Here is a 20,619-nt window from a genome sequence, read left to right as displayed (position 1 = left end):
ACCAAAAATGACAGTCATTAACCAATGTGGTGGAATTCTGTGTGTCAAAAAGGTGTAAATCTCATGCCTAACGTTTTAGTTTTAAAACTTTTTCTTATCAATAGAAACAAACAATATTTTTAAGAATATAAAAGATTTGAGGGGTGTAGATGCAAAAGTGGCAATCTCCAATTTTTTGAGAAATTGAGTTAGAGGTGGGACTGTATAGTTTTAAGTGCCCCCGACCGAGCAGTGAGGTCTGTTTGGATGAAAACCTATATCCTGCCAGTAAAAACTGAAGGCGAAACTTGTAATCTCCACTACCCGGTGCGGTTCAAAAGTGACAATCAACAACTTCAGCCAATCATAGGCCCACTGGCGTCAGACGTTGCCTGAGTTTGTAATGAGTCAACAACTATGTACTAGTTCACTGCTTCACACATGTACACGTAGGGCTATCACCTGTTTTATTGTCAACACAGCAAAAACTTTCACCCTTTTAAATTCTCATACCTGTATACAGGTCATGGCGTCGACCTTCGGAATTTGCTTTATAAATCTCTAGTAAAGGTTTGCACATCGGGTTTTTTGCATTTATCCAAGTATGGAAGTATCAAAGAACATTGTTTTATGGGCATTTTGCAGTCACATGTACGATGCCTGGGAGCAGTGACGTCACAAACAACGAAGACAGCTTGTAGAAAAGGGTAAATATTAGAACTTTAAAAAAAATCGTGGCGCATCCCTATTAATCGTAGAAACATAGTTTGTACCTCCTTGGTTTTGCTATAAATCAGTTTTCAAATGTAGCACTCAAATTTCCCGTCTACATTTCTCCCCTCAGGGACATTTATAGACATATAGAAGTGGTACCGTTGGAAACCTACTCTTATTTGAAACAAATCGATATACAAACCATGATCCTAGAGTAAATAGAAATGTGCCGGGAACTTTTCCAATGTTTGAATTTTTGCTTTATTTACACATATTTAGTCAATGAGTTTAGTAAAGTATCTCCAGTATTATCACTATGTATCCTAAAATCATGCATCTTACCTCGTTCTCCGGCATGAATCTGCCTTTCGAACATTATAACATGCATATCCCTATCGTGCACCTGAGGGGACAAAATTCCCCCAAAAGAGAAAAGTTTGTGAAAAAATCTCCACGTTCATTTTCAAAACTTGCAATCTCCAATTTTGAAACAGTAATTACAAAAAATGAGCAACTTTCTCTGGGAGAAATTTGCGTTCAATCCTATAATATTGCTACGATCTACAATGCCAAAAAATCTGTGCGTTAAAATCTTAGGGGTTTACAAGATATCAATTAATCGCTCGTCCTGAAAAATTCGACCGAGTGGAGATTGACACTTTTGCATATACACCCCTCATTTAAAACCTAAGATAAATTAACAATCAATCATATTAAAAGAGAAAGCTATCAAAAGCTTTGTAATTCTCTGATGTTTGAAATTCATCACGTTTTCCTAAAGAATTTAAAAGTTTTAATTTTTACCAGATACAAAGAATTAAAATTCGGAGAGAGTAGTTGTAAATTTTAGATCTATAGATATGACACCCTATCGTAACTTTTTTTTACGATTCTTCTAAACATATTAAACTGACCTATTGATTATAAACAAAGAATCCCGAGTAATACCACAGGTTTTAGAAAAGTATCGGCAACTTATAAGGCATTGCCTATATTGACATTTACCGAGTCAATCAGCTCAAATGGTAGAGCGTTTGCTTCGCAGTCGGGAGGTCGCGGGTTCGATTCCCACTGCCAACCATCCTGACGTATTTTCCAGGGTTTTCCTCAGTCCTACAAGAGAAAGGGTACCTACTAAACAGGCACTGGTCGATACCTTCACAAATCCTTTCCATTGTTAATATCGTTGTTAAATATCCAGTATAAAATGCACTACGAGCTGTATCTGGTGATTGTTAAATAAATAAATAAGTATTATTTTAAATATTTATCACGTTTTTTCACAAGACGTTGTTATTTAGTAACATCAGTAAATATCAGAAACGGATATGATTCTGTAATTTTGGATATTCTGGTGAAAAAATGTACAAGGTACAAATTCCTGGGAAAATAATTCGTATTATTCACAAAACTTTAAAAAACATGATAGCTGATATTAAAATTAAAAACACATTTAATGTGGTAAGAAGAAAATCCCTTGCTACAGAGAAGCAAATCAAATCCAGATTTTAAATGTGTATATCCAAAAGTTCTTTTCAATGTTAATTGGTATAACACATTAATCACAAGCTACACTGAAGATTTAATAATTTGTAATCCCATAGATGAAATTGAAACAGGAATAAAAAGTATTGGAAAAACTTCAAAAACTAGCAAATTGGATGAAAGATAAGGGTTTTGAAATATATTGGAAAAGGTAATCCACAGTACGTATATTGAATAATCCATTTTGTAGAAAGTAATGCGATGTACTATTGTAAAGTATTATACATCTTAAAAAGAAGAAATTATTAAGGATGATGCTCTCTGTGAACGATTCTCTTTACATACCAGTGCATATTTGCATAGGCGTACAATACTAAACCGCGTGTTTCTTTTTCGTGAAGATATAAATGTTCATGTCACGTATGGATTGTACACAAAGCATGTTCATAGTTTCTACCTTTCATTATTGCGTCTGTTAGTTATTGGTAGGTATAACTCATGAAAACAAAATATACTCATTTGTCTTCAATTTCACCGCAGTACTTCTTCGTATAACAGCTGTAGTCAAATTGGATGAACTGTTCTAAAGAGTCACTGGATCTTCTTATCGGAGTATGCGTCACAACGAACCTGATTTCTTAAGAAACTATTCCATTAAACCACTTCCCTACGCGGTCAAATATATGAAGCGTGAGTGAATACTATGTAGTTTTAATATTTTAGAGCAACTTTAACGAAAAGTAAATTTACATTTTGCCACACGCTTTAAGTATTACAATTATTGTTTACTAATTATTATTTCTGTTCTCAGAGAGAACTATGCGATATGTATCGATTCTGCAGACTTTATATGAGGCACACCTCTTTGGAAGGATTGTACAATGTTTGGGCAAAAGGTCGTATCATTGCGGAAAGGTAATTCGTCAACACTAAATAAATTTGTACATCTGTCTAATATTATCACCAGCAATTGAAGGGATCCTTCGTGCAAATACAGGAATCCAGTTGCCTGATATCCAACTATGAGAGTTGAAAATAATTGTGTTTCTGAGTTTCACGTTCCTACCTAATGACAGAGGAAATTAATACGTTGGTAAATATACATTCATAAAGAACAAAATTAAACAGCTACATTTAAACTTAACATAAAGCCGAATCTAGTAAGACATAGGCAGATGCATGTGTAATGCAGGGTGTCCAATATACAATGCAACACTGAGTTTAGGATAGTAGAACTTTTGGACCTGAAGAGGCCCAAGAGCAATGGTTATACCAAAATGAAGCCTTGTTTATGAATATATTTTTAAACTAGGAGGAAACGATTGAAGTACACTAGGAATCACACAGTGTTGTCAGATGTAACCGAAGGTGTAAATAATTTTTTTGCAAAATGTATAAATTGACTCATAACTCATACGTATGGATGTTCTGTTATTAATTTTCAGTTTGCTTAGTTGGAGTAGCTTGGAAGATATGGAGCAGAAAAAAGAGTTTTTCATTTCCACCGATAACTAATCGGATGAAGCTTCTGTAAGCGGTTTTCACTTTGACGCTTTGAATTGGCAACTTTGTTGATGTTTCAGTGCATCAAAAGGTGAGTTAACGAACTGTCTACATTATGCAATTCCTGAAAACAATGAAAGACAAACTTTGAAATTATCGTGATAAAACGTTTACTTATATGCACCCGGCAACACTGCTACTATCATAAATGAGTTACCAGCTCTACAGTGCATCCTGGGAGTTTCCCCTGTTTTGATTCAAACCTTGGTTCATACGTTTCACCAGGTTGACAGCAACTTTACGAAGATTGGAAGTGTTAATGTTCTCAATTGCACTGCAAATGTTCGTTTCTATAGTTTGAGAATTGTTCTTGTTACATCTTGTTTTAAATAGCCCCATAGAAATGAATAGCAGTGTGCCGGGTGCATCTAAGTAAAATTTTACCATGGTAATTTCAAAGTTTGTTTTTCATTCTTTTCAGGAATTACATAATGTAGACAGATCCTTAGAACACCTTTTGATGCACTGAAACATCAGCAGGGTTGCCAATTCAGAGTGTTAATTTATGGAAACTATGATCTCCCTAGTTCCCCCTTACAGAAGCCTCATACGATTAGTTATCGATGGAAATGAAAAATTATTTTTTCTGCTCCATAGTTTTGAAGCTACTCCAACTAAGCAGACTGAAAATTAATGGCAGAACATCCATACGTATACGTTATGAGTCATTTTACATGTTTTGCAAACAAAAGAAAAAAAAGATTTACACCTTCGGTTACATCTGGCAACTCTGTGTAGTTCGTAGTGTACTTTAATCTTTGCTTCCTAGTTTAAAAATATATTCATGAACAAGGTTTCATTTTTATATAACCATTATTTGTGTATGTTTTCAGGTTCAGTAATTCTACAATCTCAAACTCCGGGTTGCATTGTATATTGGACACTGTACGTAACTATTATACCTGTCTTACTGATACAATAAAAACAAAGCAACAGCCGAATTATTTTATTGGTAATAAATATTCCCGATTAATTTGTACGCTAAAAGAATATAATGTACTAAGACTTCCCAACGTATTAAGTTGAAACTCATATTGTAGTATATCAATGTTTGTATATTACGAGATAACTAACTAAGAGTTTATGTTATTGTAAATATGTTACAGCCCAAAATTATTATTACGATTTTAAAGTATAATTTTGTTTAAATAGAATGGTCGGTAATGATGACCAATCGGTAATAGCTGACTTCGCGGTAAACTTAATGACACATTTAGCATAGTTTTGGTAAATAGTTTTCAACAAACTCAAGAAAAACTAATTGTTATGGTATTAGAAAGTATGGTATTAGTGCCCAATAAAGTTCATACTTTCATTATATTGAGGCAAATTATTTTCTTATACTTGTACTGTCTATGTGAAAATATACTGTTCAATAGCAGATATCTCTACTTCTTAGTATTGTCATAAGAGGAAAAAACACACATTTAACAATAACATGCATACTCCTAACTATGAATTACACATGCCTACTAGGAACACAACTACACCGAACAATGATGAACATAGCATTGTAACACAAGTGGACCAACAAGTACACAACATTTATCACATATTCAGAAGTGACTTTTCTCATATTGTCCTCGTTGGGATGTTATATGACATATCAGTTTTAGACTTAGAAAATTAAGCCACTAAATCAAATAAAAACAAACAAAGAGTGTCTTTTGCTCTTTTTCCCTTTCCGTGTTTCACAGGCTCATTAGATTTTAAATCATTGCATTCAGTATTGCGAGCTATTTGCGCCTAAGATTCTTTACATGGAATTGGTACAAAATATTGCACAAAAAGCATAAAAGATCCGGACTGTTTCTTTTCTCTTAACGAGGAATCGTAATGATTGATTAATTAAAATGTAAGGTCCCTTATAAACTACTCAACTTTAGAAGTCATATAGTGTTTGATGTTTAATCCAAAATACTATTAGTTGTTTTCCTTTTTTATCTAAGGCAATTTTTATCTAAGGCAATTTTTTATCTAAGGCAGTGAATTGCAATTTATCTAAGGCAATTCACCGAAAGTAGGGTTTCGTAGGGTATCTGATCGAAGAACAGAAAATTGAAATAATAGCATAGGTAAAAGTAGTTAAAAGGTATTTACTGGATTGCATCGAAATTTATCATAGCTAAAATACCTTTACCATTTGCAGTTTTATATCTCGCAAATATCATTGACTAATTATATTTCTTCCAGTGCGGGGAACAGACATTTGAGCTTAAAATTATGTAAAGTTTAGCGTTATTTGAAAGATGAATTTTACTTTATTTAGTGAACTTTTCAATTCCGAATTTGACATAATTATGTTATAAATAATTTGCAATATCATCCAAACTTTTATTGGTGAAATAATTTATACCTTGTTATTTGGGAACATTTTTAGATAGTTTTCTTGTGTATTTCACAAATTTACTTAATTTATATTTCTTACATTACGTGTTGAGAAATATGGGAATACCCATTCTTATTTTCCTGGGTTTAAATACAATAAAATGTAAGAGAGGCAAAAGGTGTCTCGAAACTAATGTTAATCTGAAAGGTTTCTTATTTTCACCACTCTAAGACACTATATACGCTTACTTACTATTTTACCTCATTCCATTTCCAGGTTCCTATGGATTGTTATCTTCTCAGGTGCAGTGATTGCGACTGTCCTCATTATTATGCAATCTTGGTGGAAATTTCAAGACAACCCAACAGTGCTGACAATCGAAAGAAATAGAAACGAATGGGCTTTCCGCATTCCCACGGTTACTCTATGTAATGATCCTATAGCCAAAGGTCGTCTGGTGAAAAAGTACATAAAAGAGTAAGTATACGTGATATAAATAAGCTACTTTTGACTAGAATTTGCTACTGTAAATACAGCTGTCTGAGGCTTGTGCTATGTTGCACAACCGTATTTAACGTATAGTCTATTCGACTTATTCGATAGTTTAAACCATGATAATTCATACATGCAAGAGTACTATAAAATATAGAAATTTCAGAACACTTTATCTTTCCAAACTTTTTATATACAAATTACATAAGACAAGTTTAAGAAAATTAATATACCGAAACTATCCTTGCACGATTTCACCTTGAACGTATAATTTATGCATATGTCTTTAAATCTTATTTTGAAGTTGAACTTACCCATAAACCAATACTAAATTTCCTTTTGTTTTCAATTTGGTCATGAAAACTGTTAATATTTAGCTAGATACGATTCTTTATATGTCCGTGTACTCACTCAATATTGGACTTGGAGCTGTTTTAAAAGCCCGCATGAAAAACGTAAAGTCAGAAACCTTTGCGGAGGTTGGATCATGTATCAACTTACCTATGACTAGTGATGGGCAGTGGGAATATTTCCGGTGGGAAGGAATTTAAAAAATGGGAATATTCCCAGTTTTTTTCCCTGGCCTATAAATTCCCGGGAAGGAATTTATTTCCATTTCTCTACTTTATCTTCCAAATTATAAGAACCATATGAGTAATTACTTTATTTTAATGTATTATGATTTACTTCTAGTTTTTAAAGAATTTGGAGGTTAAAAAATTTAAAATTATTTGACGGTACTTCATATAACTAATAATATGAGTTTTTAAGTTCCATTTCCATTTGCACTAAAAAGTAAGGTAATTGTTTAGTATTGGGGGGTCAAAACTAGCAAAAAAGTAGGATGATTTACGGAAGAAATGAGTTGATAGTGATGTTCAAGTAGTCAAGAAAGTATCGAGCACAATTTTATTAGGGCAGTATGGGATTTATACAAAACGGAAAGGTAACTGGAAGTGATTTATGTGAGAAAAGAAAGTGAATTGCTGGTAACGAAGATAGAAAACAACGTGCTATGCGGGGCTCTAACCCGCCTTCATTCGCTAACGCTCGGTCTGCAATGCTGTCTGAATTTAATGTTGGTAACGTAATTTAACGTATGAAACCATAAAACAACCGCATCGGAATAGAATATCGCAAAAAAAGTAAGTGCAAAACCTACTTTTGCTGGCCCCCAATTCTAAAGAACAGCCAAAATTAACAAAATACTAGTTTAAAAATGATGAAAAAGAACCGTTTTGTAAAGTAATTTAGAATTATGTAAAAATAGACATGAAGTACTATTAATAAACCCTGAACCACCATTAGTAATAGACGTCGGTGTCTCCTCTCTCTGACTCGAATTTCTGAAGAGGTACTCGGACTTCTTTTACATGTGAATTAACGTATGGAATTTCGAGAAATAGGTAGAATGAAAGGTCGTGTATGGTAATGGTACGTGCTAAAATATAAAGATAATTATCTTGAAAATTTTGTGAACATAAATATGTATGCGCAAATGTTGATAAGTTGGTGAGACATGTATCTTCTAGCATTTACCCAATCTAATTGGTTTATAACATTTATAAATTTAGTGTTTATAATATTAGGAATAGAGTCAAGTTGAGCAAATCCCCTTATATATGAATTTAAAGTGTTTAGTGGTTTCAAAGTATTAGGTCTAACTATATAATTTTTTCACACTTATTTAATTGATAGAACATATTGTAAATAAATATATATTTATGCGTACTCTCTAAATATAATAAAGTGTTAATTAAGTAACATAGTACCGTTCAAAATATACATTTTAAAGAATCCTCTATGGACAACAGTAATAATATGCTGTGATATAAAAATTAATTCAACTTTGAAATCATAATATAGTAATAGAATGCAATTTTCTTTCTGATTGTACATAAATTCCCGGATAAATTCCCATTTTGGGAATCTTCCCGGGAATATTCCCAGGGAATATTCCCGAAAAATATCTTCCCGGGAATTTACACATCACTACCTATGACCAGAAGAAGAAGCGAGTGCATTGATGATGTGAAATGTAGAATAAATTCGACAGAGGATGGTCCGAAAACATTTTTAGTATTATCAAAGGTGATGAAAGCTAGATATACCAGTACAATTCATAATCGAAGTAGCAATCATCGTTCGGGTCTCCAGTTGCGAATACTCTCCCAAAAGAAAATACATTCCTTGCGTTGGGAAAACACTATTTGCTCTCTCTTCTCAACCGTGACAGTTTGGTGGAAGAAAAAAAGCAATAATAATAATAATATGATACGTGCCGAAATACCTTCAAAAATTGTTTGAAACAGTGAGAGCGAAATGTCTAAACTATGATTTGCCCATCCACAGCTGCGCACATCGTTGGACAAGTTTGGAGTCAAGCTTGGAGTGAGTCAAAAGTGAAAACTTTGTCTAACGAAACTTACAGTCCTGATTTATCCCATGTGACATTTTCCTTTCCCCACGGTTAAAGAAAAACACCGTTCTCAACAATCTGAGTCACTGAAACGTGCTGTGGCTGGTTATGAGAAGCACCTGACAACCACCTCTATAGAAACATGTCGTTAGGCATTTGATAAATAGTTTCAGAGAATGGAATTTTGCACTCAATGTGATGGAGAATACTCCGAAAAAAAGGGAAGAATTTCGGCATTGTGTCTTTTTGTAACGTTCATTCCCAAACTTTAAAAGTGAACCTCATAAACTTTCTCCTTGTAATTTGTTAATGATCTCATATTCCGCGCAAAATAGTCTGTTGGACTGGAAACGCCACGATTTCATTTAACAAAATCATGAGTATGGAACGCATACGATTACTCCTTACTAATGGTTAGTACAACTCGAAAAGTGGCATTATTTTATATTAAATATTATCTATCTCCAACATATTTCCCTCTTTAGATATCCTTAATACATTTACTTCTAATAGAAGTCCCAGACTTTCCGTGCACGCAGCATATAAGAAAAATCTAACACGGGAGGGTCCCACAAGTTGTCGTTAAAATCTGATTTCCACACAGCGCATCTGATAGAGCATCGTGAGAAATGAACATGAGAAAAATTTAAGGTGCTATGGACAAGAAGGATAGGAACTAGAAGGCTTGAAAATTTGAATATCCAAAGAATAATATCCTGCAGTTATGTATCTTTAAAGTATATATCTTGAAAACCGTTAAAGCAAATAAAGTAAAAGTTGCACAATGTAATGAGAACAAAATGCCCTATCGAAAACAACAACCAGTGTTGCCATAGGTGAAGCACTGTTGCCAACTCAGCATATAAATATTTTATTATAAATAGCTCCATATACAAGTGTGCACATATTTAAAACGCACTATTATCACTAAACATAACAGCGAAATGTAGTAATACAAAGTTACACACTATTGGATCTACGTGTGGTGAAAGTGTACAATGGAGAGGTCTGACATGTGGCAACAGATGGTAATAAAGGAATCTTGGCTCTCATACTATGAATTTCGTTCAAATGTATAACACAGATAGTATAACATAGCACAATGCCAGCAATGTCACAAAATATTGATGCATTTGAAAAACGAAATTGAGTGATGCCATTTTTACGTCCTGTGTCAGCTTCGAAGCTACATAGGAGTGCAAAGTGGGATTCGAATCTTTATGAAAGAGGAAGATAACAATGAAATGTAACAAAAACATGTCCCAGGCGGGATTGGAACCCGCGGTAATATGTCGGTTGTCTAGCCTTCTAGACCACACCGCTATCCGGTCCGATTAAAAACGAAGTAAGGTAGTAACAAAATAATTATATTTCCAATGTGAATATGGTAATATTACGGTGTAGAAACATAATTATATGGTATGTATGAGAGGAAGTAAAATAATAAGTTACATAGCACGAAAGACCAAACCAAGAAAATACTCTTCCAAATACTGATAAGATAACCTGCAGAATCAGTTTACGGAATTAGAAAACACATGTTTCTTTCCTCGCGTGAATCACTTAGTTTTCGCGAGTTGTCTGTTTATTCATCGGGACTACAGAAATATATTGCAAATTCCTCACGTTTCTCTAATGCATTTTTTATTACCCTCTGTTCGTACATATCAGACTTCTCCATTGTTACGTTTTTAGCACATATAGCTCCAATAGCGTGCAACACTGTATCCCTACACATCACTGTTATGTTTAGTGATAATAGTGCGTTTTAAATATGTGCACTCTTGTATATGGTGCTATTTATAATAAAATATTTTATGCTGAGTTGGCAACTCTGCTTAACCTATGGCAACACTGTTTATGGTTTTCGATAGGGCATTTTGTTTTCATTATATTGTGCAACTTTTGTTTTCATTGCTTTAACGGTTTTTAAGATATATACTTTAAACGTACATAATTGTGATATAATTCTTTGGATATTCAAATTTTGCAGCCCCCTAGCTCCTACCCTTCTGGTCCACAGCACCTTAAATTTTTCTCATGTTCATTTCTCATGATGCTCTATCAGATGTGATATGTGGCAATTAGATTTTAGCGACAGCTTCTGGGACCCTCCCGTGTAAGAATGAGTCTGCATTCTTTTACTAAAATATCATTTTTCGTATTGTGTTTGATGCATATAATGTTATTTGTGAAATAATGTTAATGTGGAGGATGAAATATTCTCCATCATCCTATGATGACAAATTCGGATGTAAAGTTAGCAAATGATTGTTCAATGTGTTCTGTACAAAATTACTTAAGAATGTTTCATTGAATAAGTGGATATTATGGGAAAGAAAAGTGTTTATGCGAAAAAGAGGGAACTAAATGAGAAGACAAGGAGTCACGAAGTTGTTTATTTAGTGCAAACATATTTTCCTTGGAGTAAAAATTGTAAAATAAAGAAAAAATAAATAATTGCAGGCTTGGTATATCCTTTGGTATAAGAATTGATAGCCATAATAGGCTCTTTACTGATTTTGGAATATAAAATCAAATATTAAAATAATGTACAACGAAATCAGAATAGTGAAATAATTAAAAGTTCCCTTGATATATCTACACAGAAAAAAATTCGGCGAATACAACACTAATCACTGCTATATAATATGCCACATATACAGCTGTGTAAAATTAAAGTTCGATTAGTTCTACAATATTTTGTTTGTAGTGTGTAATATTATATTTTTCTTCTTCAGTATTAATGAATTAAACTATATTTAATCGATTTGGACTTACATCTATTTTCAGCAAATTTGGGAAATTGCCGAAGAAGGAATTCAATCATTATGTCAAATTCATCGAATCAGTTGCGAATTTGAATGCTGCCAATTTGAAAGAGTTTCGGCACTTCAAGGAAGACAACATTTTGTCTAATACTTCCCTTAGTGAAATTAGAGATCAGGTATGAACTTTGTAATAGTTTCAAGACTCCAGAAAAATACATTTACTGTATGTGAATGTTTTCTAATACTGTAATTAAACTATATATAATGGTATAATAGGTTGCAAAGTATACATAAAAAGCTCGGGAAATTCAAGAAAATCAAGCGAAAATCAAGGGAAGTGTGTAAAAGGGACAATTATGAAAATCATTTATTCATACACGTAAATTAATCGTCGTCTAACTGTTCATAATCACCTCTAGTCACATGATAAGAATTGTTAGGTTATTGTACTCCTTTGATATTCTGACAAACCGACTGTTTGCAATCCCCTGAATGCATGTTATTTAGTCAACAACATCACTGATCTATAAGCTAGGTCTACTAACATAAAAGTGTCTTTATTTCAATCTCTTACAGAGGACGAAATCGCATGCATATAATTAACCACTTTTAATATTGAATCTCGGTAAACCGAAAACGGTAAGATATAGGGGAACTTTTACTAGTTTGAATTTAAAGTTGTAAAGTAGATTGTATTTTGACTCTAATTATTTTATTAAATGCAGAGTTCGGACATTTTCCACAACGTCCGATTTGGATATTGGATTACATTTTTACCGTTCACTTCCTATGGAAACGTTACGTTTTAAAAGCAATTCTATTAAATGATTCTCAACACTACTAAAATCGCTGATAACAAACTTATTCTTTTGCTTATAATATTGGAATATTATATTCTGAATGTATTTATTTTAAATTTGAGATGATAAAAAACAATAGATTATATTATTGACAAAAATAAATTGACAAGTAGTTCAATCTTCATGCCAAAATGGCTGAATCCTTTGAAATAAATTTATGAACCTTGCTACTACTTCCGTCGAACTGAATTTATAGCAGTTTTCATTGATTGAAAAGAAGTATTCTCGATAGTTAAAAAGGATTCAAATTGCTTCAAAAGAACACAATTCAATACGAGTCCCTGATAATAGAGAGTTTAAACTTTGACGTTATAAAAGTAGGCTAATATATATTTCAGTATTATAAAAACTGCAACTCCAACGCAGGAAAGAGGACACTTGATATTACATTCGAATATGGGATTTTGTACTAACAAAGATTCTGCCAATTAGTATCATGTATTGAGTGAATTTATCTGCATAGAAAGTATGAAAACCTTCTGACTTCAAGGCTTTGTGGAAAGTAAGTTAGAGTTGATTTTGTTAGGGTTTATACAGGTCTAGTAAAAATAAACGAACATCAACAAATGTATTGGAAAGAAGAAAATTTTAAGTAATTTCTTTCAAATAACCTTCATTAATCTCATACAAAGGTAGGAAGCATGGAATATATTTTATATTGTTGAATTTTACTTTATAGGTAAAAAATGAACCAAAAGTTTCGGTAGTACGACCTTACAGTAAGCTTACATACCAAAAGTTAGCATTGCGAACAGAGTATGGACTGTGTTTTGCAACAAATTCTGAATTAACTGTCAGTGCAAGGTAAGTATTATTTTACCTTAAGATATAAGTATGCAAGAGCTTGATAAAGATTGATTTTGAACTCATAACAATTAAAAACTCACATAATTTTAATATTCCAGATCCAGTTGTAAAACTATTACGTGTTTCGAAATGTAAAAAATAAACTTATAACGAATTAAATGTGTTTATATACGTTGTTATCGAGCCAAGAACAAATTCTAACAAAGATTCATAATTCTTGCTATATTTGCTACACAACGTTTATTACAATACATTAAAATGAGATTAACATTCAAAGTATAGCCCGTCATAGGTATTCAAACAATATCCCGCCTCCTTAGACACAAAGAAGACAGTCACTGCTGTCTCTACTGCTGTTGATCAAGCATCGTGATTTCAGAATAGATAGTAATCCGAAAGGGTAAGTATAAAACTATATGCTGGATGTGAAATCAGTATGACACCAGGAAGTTCGTAAATATTTTGTTGTGTTTTTCAAACCCGTGAGTTTTTCCTTTATCCTATTGCAACAAGGCTCGGTTTTGGATCAACAATGGAGGATATTTCTGGCGAAGTGCAGCTACAACTGCTCATACAGTTTCGAAAACAGTTTGCATTTTATGATGATACACGGCCAATCCATGCTAGGTAATCAAGAAAAATGAAAAATTGACTCTCGGTCTTTTTTTTTTAAAAAAAAATAGTTTTTTCATTAATGTTTATCCTAATTCAGGGTACTTAAAAAACACAATTATTTTTTTTACAACATCGCATGGAGACAGTATTACTGGGGGCACCCTATCTCATTCTTGATTATCCAATTGGGGGCCCCATGAACTACAGCGGTAATGCGAATGAATCAGGGTTGTTTTGGTACGGGATTGCGTCACCTATTTAAATTTTGCTTATGCTTACTCAGGGGCCATGCACGCTGTTGCGAATGAGTCAGAGGTTCCTTGGCCCGGCTTATGCTTTTGTATAACGTCATTGAATTGGGATTTTTGGATTAGAGGTTATGATGGTTGTTTTATGAATATAAAATTATTAAAAAACATATTCTTCATGATTTATTTACTACCTTATGAATTAGTACAGGTTCATGAAGGTCTTTTATTTTCGTTCCCTTTTATGGCATAAAATTTGGAGATTGTTATCTCTTTGATGAGATGGTAAATAATTGGACTAACACTGATGCAAATGAAATCTTCAGTTTTAAGTCCAAGGTTTATGCAGGTTAGGCTAAAAGAGACTGTGACGATGAGAAATGAATTAATTGGTGGAATGAAAGTGTGGTAGAAAATTGGAATATCCCGAGCACAATGTTGCCTTCCACAAAATTACTTTCGCGGTGTTTGAACCGGGGACCCCATACAGCAGATATGAACACTCTATCACTGAGCTACCGCTCTATCACTGGTGCAAATGAATTGGAGGTATTTTGTTCGAGCGAATGTGTTTGTTTGACGTCGGAGAGACCCTATCTGACTCTTGATTATACAATTTGGGGCTCCATGGACAATAACGTTAATGTGAATGAGTTAGAGATGCTCTGGCCCGGCATTCCGTCACATATTCAAATTTTGCTTATGCTTACTCAGGGGCCAGGGACAACTCGGGGTACATAAGATTACCTTGGTTATACATTTAGGGACCAATGCCCCACAGCGTTAGTGCGAATGAGTCAGTGATGTTTTGACCCGGGATTGCATTATCTATTGAAATTTTGTTTATGCTTACTCATTGGTCAGGGAATGCATAGGATCACTCAGGACCCATAAGATCACATTGATTCACATCAGGAGTTGGGGGCGTATAAGACTTTGTTCCCTTTGAAGCGTATAAAAATATCAAAATTCGGAAGTATTTTTTAACTTATCCTATTATTTTTGATGAGACTTTTTTGTTGTATAATTGAGTACAATTGTTTACTTTTTAAATTTGGGAGTCATTTCGTTCCCTTTGATGAGTATTAATGATTGATTTTGTGGCCTTATTACGTTATATGATTATATGGAGACGTACTGAAGATCATTCTCTTAAATTTGATATATACTTCGTGATCCATTTCGTTCCTTAAAATATACCTCAGAGATGAACATAGATACCTTTAAAAGTGTATTGTTTTCCGTTACCAAGTTTATGTTAATGCAAGACCTCGTGATTTACATCGTTCTCCTTGAATAATGATTGATTACTATGTTATAGAAATTGCAATCGTCCGAGTTCGATTCTTGGTGCTTATTTTAGGAAATGTTGGGTATAACGTTCCCTCGAGGCTAAGCGAAATGATGATGGTGAAATGAGAAAGCATCACAAACTTACTTGGTTCTGGATTGAAGCAGATACCTCACAGATCAAAAATAAGCGCTGAACCACCGTGCCCATTCAGTGCTATCAGTTTTACAATAAGTTTATGGTTCATATAGAAAGATAGAAGGTGTATGTTATCATTTTTTTAAGTCGTGTGCGACTTTGACCTTGAGGGAAGCCTTGCTGATTCAGTGCTAAGCATTGGCTTTGAAACGTATAAACATAACCTTATTGTTTAGTTGGCTGTATTTAGAGATGAGTCAGACATTTAGGTTTGTTGGTTCGAGTCTAGTTGTGATCGCTGTAACAATAATGAATAAGTAAAAATTGTCGCGCGATTTTTCAGTATTGCCAACACTATCAGACTTAATCGATTCATTTAGTAGGAGCAGTTTCGTGACGAAAACTGATTTTTGTTTCGTAAACATTTTTTTCTGAAACAGAAGTTTGCTTGTACACAAAAAAGTTTCTGAAACAGTTTTTTTCGTACACAAAACAATTTTCTGAAACAATTTTGTTTCGTACACATTTTTTTTTTACTGAGACATAATTTTGTTTTGTACACAAAACTATTCTCAAAGAGAATTTTGTTTCGTGACATCTTTTTTTTTCTGAAGGAGAATTTTGTTTCGTACACAAAACATTTTTCTGAAAGAGAATTTTGTTTCCTACACAAAAAAAAATTCTGAAAGATTTTTTCTTTTGTACACATTTTTTTCTGAAACAGAATTTTATTTTCTACACAAAACTTTATTTTCGTACAGGAAAATGGTTTTGAAACAAAAAATTTAGTTTGATTCTTTTCCCGTAAAATATTGATTTTAGAAATTTTAATTTATCGGTAAATAGATTCAGAAACTGACATTGAAATTGCAGTACAGAAAACGAATTTGAGTTTTTTATGTGAAATAAAATACAGAATTATTTTTTTCTTCATGTGCATTTATATTTCTTTAAGGAAAGACGTGTAAGTTACGGGTACAAATTCTGTTTAGAGAAAATAAAACATAAATATGCGTGGTCATATTTATTTGTTCCCTGTAAAATAAAAAAAAAACGATTATTAACATCTAACAAGAACATAACATCAGACATTATATTAATCAGCAGGTACATCACGATAGTGAGTTGAGAAAAGCAAAGCAAATGTGACGTACCTAAATTCCTTTTTTCTCCACTGATTTCTGCAAGGTGATGTCATCTTCTGCACCTGAGTTAGTATCCGCTGTAGCATCAGAAGGAACTCGTGCATCGTTGAAGCATGTCTCGTGTTGAGGTTGACTCTTTGGCCGTCTTTGGGAGGTTATGTTGGTGGGATTAGGGAAAATATGGCTGTTATTCTGTTTCGGCTCTTTTATATCCATAGGGCAATGTGTCGTATGTATCTGGTATTAATCGGCGTTTTTTATACTTGAAACTGTACTTCTTTTCTTCAGGTTTTGTGACAAGATGATGATACTGGGTTATGTAAATTTTGTGTGGCGTGCTAATGGAGATTTTTTCACTGGGTTGACTAACGATCAATTGCTCCAGACTATTGAAATTTAACTTTTGGCTTGCTGCATAATTGAGTGAGAATCCATGAATTTTGCATATATAACTGGTTGATTTCGTGTCGGGGTCGTAGATTTCTAAAGCGTACTGTTTTGGGCCACCAGACACGAATTTTTTAATGTATGCTTTTGGTCCAATTGATTCCAGTTCATTTGACATTTATCCAAGAAATACTTCTGGTTCTATTGTGGGCTGTGATGATCGCTGCGTGAATATCACGGAATCTGTATCGAAATAGATTACTCTTTCTTGCAGCAGATCTAAATATTTGTAGAGTTCCAGACGAGTTTATCACGTTGTAAATGCTTTAAGGACAACATTAGCATTGTGATTTTGTACTAGAACATCATCTTCATACTGCCAATAAAGATATAAAAACGAATAATTGAAAGGTAAAATTTGCTTGACTTGTATATCTGGAACAGTTAGTTTCTGATACAGTTCTTTGGGTGGTTAATGATGGTCGTTTGGTTGAAATTGTCTCTTATAGCGAGTCATCCCCAGAAGGCATTCAAACAGAGTTTTGCAAGATTACAACGCGGTGAATTTGTCATTATATTTGCTGCATCTAAAGTACTGCCTTCACGTTGTTACACCGCTTGAATGTACTGCTGCTTTTCTTCTTAGGTGACGCAATTGGCCGGCCATCCAGAATCTTCCAGCTTGGATTTCAAAAATGTGTTAATGTATTCGCTGAATAATCCACCGGTCTTGGTTTCTGGATTATATACAGTGATGTCGTAATCCCCAATTTCGTAAATTTCAATTACTTGATACCCAAGTTCAATGGTTTTTGAATTTCTAGGACACCCACTTTCCTGTTAGACTTCGTACACTGTCGGAATGTGTACATTTAGAATCATGATTTAATGCTGTGGCACAGGCAGCACAAAGTGGAAACAACAGCTTCTTATTTGAGCGAAATGACAGTACTGGGTGAAAGATATTTCTGCTAGGCAAAATCTTTAACTTGATTATTCCGTTCACATTTTGAATGGAGGGGGGGGCATTTCTGGATCTCCCTGTAGATATATTCTTCAGTGTCCTATTGGATACCGTCCACATTTATTGACATGGATACAATGAAACAATATCCAAATATTGCATTTCTTCGCCTTGATTTTCATTTGCGACGTGATACAATTTAATGGCATTAACACGGCCACCATAGAAGCTGTCTCTTGGATTTAATGGTGTCTTATTAGTATAAGGATGTGTGCTTAAAGAACAGGCCCATGCTGGATTGAATTTTAAACCTTGACGAAATTCACATGCCCACATTTCATGTACTTTATATCCCCTGGATCGTAATAATTTCATTTTACGCTGTGTTCTCTCCTAGCGATAGTTCATAGTCCCTTCGGAGTTCTCATGAATGGGCTGATCGCGGCCTGTAGGGACACCGAGAGGGCAGGCATGGAACCTACAATCTTGAAATTCATACACGTGTTCCTCTTTAAGGTCGGGATATTTATAGTAATCGTCCAGATGAAAACCAGCAGCAAAAACTTCTTTTCCTCTTGCTGCACGTAGAATTGGATGACCCTCTTTTTCCTCCATGTAGGCAAGCCAGTGCAAAGCAATCCGTGACTGATTATTTCTGTGACGGTATCCTCGTGCAGGAAGAATACTAATAGTATTGGGTTTTAAGAAATTTCGTCAAAATAACAAATTGCACGCACTCGTCAAAGTGATACCCTCCATGAAGGGATTGACATGGGTTTCTTGTTCATGAAAGGTATACAAGTCATTCGAATTACGTTGACGTCCTGGAACAATATTTCACAAATTCGTCTTGGAAAATAAACGTATCGTTGTGGTGTTCGTTGTACCATGTCATGAATTTTTTTAGTTCATCCACTTTCATTTCATCTGCACCATAATAATGGATGTCCGTTAATCTTCCCACATACGATTAATTTGCAGCAGTATTTAAAAAATGTGGAAAATATCCTCTAGTCGCTGGTAAATGAAATGCCTTGGATAATTTACTTAACGCCATTGGCATGAAATTTAAGGAGTCAATAAACGATAAGTGATTCAGTTTCATGCTTAAAATTTTTGCTCCGTTGAAGATCAAGGTAGGTTTCAATTCATGTTTTTCCACTAAGGATTTAAGAATAAAATAATCATAATACCCCTTAGAGGTATGTGCCAAAGATACAATAAGTTTGAAGTTTGGTCTTGGTTGACGTAAATACGCAAGAAAGGCATTAATCGGATCATCTTGAAAAATATGTTCCCGCTGTCCACAAACTTCACACGGATGATGTATATCTTCATCTTGAACACAGTTGTAACATACCTGTTGGGCTACCAGTAAATTGGGTTTATGAATTACTGTGTCTTCATCAAAGAAAGTGTTCTGTGTGGCTTCAATACTATAGAAGACAATCATAGCCATCTTCGCATGTAACACTGATGGAATTCCAGGCTTTAGTTGAGTCGTATGAGGCTTCATATAGCATTGGTGGGTAGACATAACGTGATTACGACAAAAATTACAAAAATAATCTGTACAATCATGTTGTCTTTCACCTGTATGGACATACGAATAAATGCGTAGACATTTGGAACACTGGTTCACCATTTTGCATATTGGTTTACCTTTATGGTATGGTGCAGTCAGATGATTTGTATAACATGCTTCACCATAAAATTTTCGATTACATTCTGGGCATTGTTTCTCCGTATTGGCCTTACTGCATGGCCATTTCTGCAAACATTTCTCACACATGGCTGAACAGTTCTTGACGTGTCTATTCCTGTTATTATATTTTTGTGGTATGCAAACAGTAATAGTTATTAGAAAAAAGCGAACGTTAATGACGTGATGTCATAATGAGAATTGATGCACATTAAATTAATTTGAATTTTTCTTCGCCACCAGGCCCTTCATACAGAATATCTTCTCCGGCAAAGCTGGTGAATACGGTAAGTTTATAATCGGTCAAGTAGCGTTTCAATTGTCGCAATTCTTCCACAGATCCTCCATGCTCTAAATTCACTGAGGATCAAGACAATAGTTCATGTACGTCAGGGAGAACAATACACTTCTTCTGGTTCTGACATTATCTGTACAGTTTCTTGTTCGTATCATAATATTTCTTTATTCCAATAGCAATCACGATCGCATAAACTAAACATTTCTTGTCTGTGTTTTTTACACGTAAAATGCCATTTTTGCGTTTTAGCAACTTGTCGTTTGATAAAAGACCTCGACGCATTGTACCAAATCCACGGAGCACATCCACATATTGAAAATGTACAATGAACGGTTCGTTCATGAGAAAACTATCGTTACTTTGAAGGATGCGATCAAAAAAGCCCATAAAGTTTCCAGTGTTTTGTTAATTG

This window comes from Thermobia domestica, chromosome 5, assembly GCF_964235325.1.
Source record: "Thermobia domestica chromosome 5, izTheDome1.hap1.1, whole genome shotgun sequence".
NCBI lineage: Eukaryota > Metazoa > Arthropoda > Insecta > Zygentoma > Lepismatidae > Thermobia > Thermobia domestica.
The sequence above is the reverse complement of the archived record's forward strand: the minus strand, read 5'-3'. Positions refer to the sequence as shown.